The following is a 5,863-nucleotide window of genomic DNA, read 5'->3' on the forward strand; positions in this document are numbered from 1 at the left end:
ACTGTTAATTGTTTATATAGCTCGGGAGAGTATATAGCTTTAATAGAACCTTTAAGGAACATCATTTTACACATATCACTACATCTAGATTTTTAATAGGGATATTGAAATCGAATTGTAGTTGATACACTCTATTTGTTGCTCGGGAGAGGGGAATAGAATAATCTAAGTGTTCTTGGTTATTAATTGAAGGAAATTCATAAAATATATTAATTAGGATTGAATATTGTCGAGACCAAGTGAAATCAAAACCTCTGGACTATTTTTCTCTGATTGATAATTCCTCGAAATTTGTGTGTGTGTGAGCTTGATAATTTCTCATTATTTATTTTATTTATTTTGCAAAATTCTCGAAGTTTGATTTTCTAGATAAAATTAAGACTATTTTAATTACAAGTATTGAATATTTTTATTTTACTCCCTGTGGGATTGACACTCTCTCTTTCATTATACTAAAACTTGATACTCGTACGCTTGCGAGGAAATTTTCACAACAGCTATCCTAGCTGAATCATTGCCCAAGGAAATGAAAATCGCCAATCTTCCAGAATATGAAGGAACAGGTGATCCACAAGATCACCTAGACATATTTTATGCGAAATCGGATTTATATGGCATAAGCGATGCTGCTTACTGCAAGATATTCCAAACCACTCTGTCAGGGTGCACACTTTCTTGGTTTAACAAAATACCTTCTGGAACCATTGAAAACTTGGAATAGTTAACTCAGCATTTTCTACATCAATTTTTGATCAACAAAAAGTATCCAAAAACCGCAGCATGTCTGTTCACAATCATTCAAAAGGAGGGAGAAGGATTACGGGACTATGTACAACGATTTACACAAGCCGTCCATGAAGTTTCTCATGTTAACCATGACTTGATATCAGGAATAATTCAACAGAACCTCTGACACCGAAATTTCAAAGAGTCGATTGCAGGGAATCCCCCAACCACCCTATAAAAATTATTGGAAAGGGCAGAAAAATACATCCGTATAAAAGAGTCTATCGAGCCACGATACCTGGGGAAGAGAAGAAGGGAGGAGGAGAAACCAAAAAATAAGAGGAAATATGATAGAAGAACACCTCAAACCCCCAATTCCAGTCCACCCCCTGAATGCACGTATGGTAGACGTAATGATTGTGGTTGAACAACAGGGGTTATTACAGCCCCCACGCCCGATGAAGGAGAGCCCTAAACGATAACGATCAAAGAAGTATTGTCGTTTCTACAAGGATAAAGGTCACATCATTGAAGATTGTTTCAGCCTGAGTGCTAAAATAGAAAGGTTAATCAAGCGAGGATACTTGACCGATTACGTGGATAAGTCTCACAGTCAACAACGAGATAACAAGAACCACGACGACAACTGTAAACGTGAAGAACATAAAGAGCGAGGGGATACACGTAAAAAACATGATCAGAGGGAAATGAATATGTCCACAGGAGGCACAATATATGTCGTAATCGGAGGGCCTGCATGCGGTGATACAAATCATGCTTGGAAAAGTTTGGCACGTGCAGCCAGAGAATATCATTCATACTCACGCCCATTCTTCACCCAAACAGTACATGAGATTTCAAGACCAAGTTAAGAGGTGTCATTTGGAAATGTAGACTTGGAAACCTCTTGAGATGAACACAACGATGCCCTAATAATTTCTGCCATAATTTCTAACTTTTGGGTGAAAAAGATACTAGTGGACTCCAGAAGTTCAGCATATATCATTTTATGGGGAATTCCAAAAAATGAGAATAATCAACGTTAACACACAACTATTACAAGTAAAAACTCATCTCGTCGATTTTTTGGGAGAGACAGTTGAAGCAGCAGGGGAACTCACACTACCACTTTCTCTAGGATCATATCCTCGACGAACCACCAAAATGGTTAAATTCTTAGTTGTTAAGGCCCTTTGACCTTATAATGTCATACTTGGACATCCAAGTCTAAAGTTGTTTCAAGAAATAGCATCTATGTATCTCATGAAATTGAAATTTCAAATTTTTGACGGAATCGATGAGGCGATCAGAGATAGTCGGCTTGCGATAATGTCATGCATCTATCCTAAGGAACTCTACGAGAAGTCGTAAACAGTCAGGTCCTTGTGACAACTCATTGAAAAGAAAGAAGCAATAGCTTGACTATGATAAGGATCGAAACAACATACACCTTATCAAGAGAGAATCGGAAGAGCAAGAGAGAATGAAAGCCGCAAAAACCCTCAAATACATAGAGATAGTGCAAGAACATCCAAAGAAAATCCTAAAGATCGGATCAGATTTTCCAGTAAAAGAGGAAAAGACTTTGAAAAACTTTTTGCAGAATAATGTCGATGTCTTTGCTTGAGGTGATGAGGCTTTACTAGGTATACCTCCAGAATTAGCACTTCATCATCTTAATGCGGATCAGCGAATGAAACTAGTCGAGCAGAGGAAAAGATCTTTTGGTCCAGACAAAAGCAAACATATTGTTGCAAAGGTTGAAAATCTTTTAACAATGAAATATATCAGACCAACTTCGTACCCAGAATGGTTAGAAAATGTCGCATTGGTTCCAAAACCCGGAGGAAAGTGGCGTCTTTGCATAGATTATACCGATTTAAATAATGCTTGTCCAAAATATATTTTTTCGTTGCCTCGCATAGATATCTTGGTCGATTCAACTGCAGGCTGCGAGCTGCTTAGCTTCCTTGATGCGTACCAAGGGTACAATCAAATAGGCTCAGCCCCCAATGATCAAGCAAAATCAAGTTTTATCACTGATCGCGGAATCTATTGCTATGATGTAATGCCCTTTGGACTCAAGAATGCTGGAGCCACATATCAGCTATTGGTGAATAAAATGTTTGCAAACTTAATTGGACGAAACATGGAGGTTTACATAGATGACATGCTAGTTAAGATCATCCAAGCAAACAAACATGTAGAGGACCTTTTCGTGTGTTTTGAAATATTGAAAAAATATCACATGAAGTTGAGCCCCGAAAAGTGCTCTTTCGGCATGCGAGGTGGAAAGTTTTTGGGTTACATGGTTTCACAATGAGGAATAGAGACGAATCTCAAAAATATTAAAGTTGTTCTAGGCATGCAACCTCCACGGAGCGTTAAATGAGTGCAGAAGTTGACTGGAAGAATAACAGCCTTAAACCGCTTCATTTCTCGTTCTGCAAACAAAGGTTTGCCATTCTTCAAAATATTACGACAAGAAAAGAGATTTCTATGGACCGAAGCATGTCAAAAAGCATATGAAGATTTGAAGAGATATCTATCAACACCGCCACTCCTAACCAAATCTCGTGAAGAAGATACATTGCTACTTTATTTAGCAATATCATCTGAAGCAATTAGTGTTGTACTGGTAGTTGAAGAAGGAAGAGAGTTCAAACCCGTGTATTACACAAGCCAAACATTATAAGGAGCAAAACTTCGGTACACCAACATAGAAAAGCTAGCATTAGCTTTAGTAACTACAACAAGAAATTTACGTCCATACTTCCAATCTCATGAAATGGTGGTACTGACCAATCATCCGCTCAAGCAAGTGCTCGCCAGACCGAAGGCGTCTGGTAGAATGGTTAAATGTGCCATCGAATTGAGCGAGTACAGAATTGAGTTCCAGCTTCACCCGACTATTAAAGTGCAAGTTCTTGCAGATTTTCTTGTTGGAATGACAACTGCTGATGCAGAATCCTCAGCCTCAACCTGGACACTGTATGTAGATGGATTCTCCATATCACATGGAAGTGGAGACGGAATTGTGCTAGAAAGCCCTCAACAAGACAAGTTTCAATATGCTGTCAGATTTCAATTCAATGCATCAAACAATGAAGCTGAATACGAAGTGTTCATCATTTGCATCAAGGTGGCTCTTTCGATAGGAGCAACAACGTTGATAGTTTACAGTGATTCCCAGCTAATAGTGAATCAAGTTCATGGCACTTATGAAACCAAAGAAGAAAAGTAGCGCACATACTTGACTCGAGTTAACGAGCTCCTTGACCGGCTAGAGAACTACGAGATAAAACAAGTACCCAGGAATGAAAATGAAGAGGTTGACCGTTTAGCGAAACTAGCAATCTCCTTAGCCAAACATCGATAGTCGAAAGATAACATTTCTGACGCTCAGTAAGGAAAAAGCCGTGAAGACCCTATGTAACACCCGGTATTTTAATACGTAAATTCGCATGCATAATTAGGAAATTTATTTATTTGAAATTTTAGATTATGGGTTAAATATTTATGTGAAATTATTTGTGCATGTTTTAAGTTATTTTTAAGCATTTAACCCATAATTAGTGATTTTCATGATTTATGGAAATTTAATTATTTTATCGCGTAGACGGGACCGTAGACGGACGAGATGACAACTTTCTATCCAATTTATTTCATGAGCCTTTTAAGAGCCCAAAAATATTATTTTGAGTTTTATTTCCTCAAAATTATCAGTATTTAATTTTATATATTTTTAGGAGTCCGTTTTTATTCAAAATAAGCCAAAATAATGACTTTTTATTATCTTTAAAATTCTCTAAAATAATTATTTCGGGATTTTATTAAATTTATCAGATTTCAATTATTATTTAGAGCTTTTAAGTTATATATTTCATATTTAAAATTTCTTATTAATATTTTTAATTATTTCAAAACTTTATTTTAATTAAAATTTCACCCTAATCTACCCAACCCTCACGTCTCCAAGCATCAACCGCCACCCCATTCCTTGTTCTTCATCGGCTAGCATCTCTAAGGACTCCATAGCCACGATTTTGAAGCTTCCAAGTTGAGTCATCGTCGTCCCGTCGTTCCGAAATCGTCATCTACGCCTACTTCTCTTCAATTTTCGGTGAAAGGCATGATTTTCCTTCTCTTTTTTTTTTTTAAGCACCATATCAGTATGTATTATGTAGGTGAAGTGTATGCATCGAAACTTTTCTTTATTTTTCAGAAAATGGTTTGGCTTTGTTGTTTGCACCTTGTACATGTATTTCCTCCATCCATGCTCATGTTTTATGGCATGGCTTGGGTTAGCTACTGGTCCACGGCTCAAAGGGGGTTCCTCAGGGTCCCTAGGCTTGGGTTGGCTCGTTGGTTAAGGCTGGAAAGGGTAATGGTTCAAGCTGGTGCAGATTATGCATCATGGGGTGCAGTTTTAGGGCTTTGGGGAAGAAGGGTTCGGTCCAGAGTTAGGGGCTATGGCTCGGGCTGAGCCATGACTGGTTCAAACCGCCCAGACGTGGGCTACGTCTGTGCGGTGGTGCTCCGGCCAGGGACGGCCGGAGCACGGCGGCAGCAGCCATGAAAGGCTGCTGCTGCACGGCCGTACGTAGGGGAGGGAAGGGGGGAAGGAATTTTGGGTTTTGGGTAGTTGGGTTTCAAGGTGGTCCGGGTCGAGTCATGGGTCCGGGTCGGGTTCATTAAGTCATGGGTCAAGTTTAGTGGGTCCGAGTCCGGGTTAAGTTAGTCGGGCTCAGGTATTTTTATTTTTAAGTTATTAGTTAAATTAAGTATTTAATTGGGCTTGATTAAGTAATTAAATTAATTGGGCTACTTAGACTTTATTTCATGGACTTAAATAATTATTTTAAGTTAGTCCACTAATTTTTATGGGCCTCGGGGCCATGGAAATTATTGGGCCAGTCTTTGGGCTTTTGGGCCCAATGGGCCAGATTAAGTATGTTAATGGGCCAGAATTTAAGAAATTGGGCTTGAGTGTTAGGGCCAGCAGTTCAGCACAAACCCTGAGAAATTGCATGTGTCCTAAATATATATTTAATTATTTTATGCATGAATGTTATTTTAGTATTTATATGTTAGTATAAAAATTAAATTAAATATATACGAAGGACACACATTTTAT

This window comes from Henckelia pumila, chromosome 3 (assembly GCF_033568475.1).
Source record: "Henckelia pumila isolate YLH828 chromosome 3, ASM3356847v2, whole genome shotgun sequence".
In the NCBI taxonomy this organism is placed as follows: Eukaryota; Viridiplantae; Streptophyta; class Magnoliopsida; order Lamiales; family Gesneriaceae; genus Henckelia; species Henckelia pumila.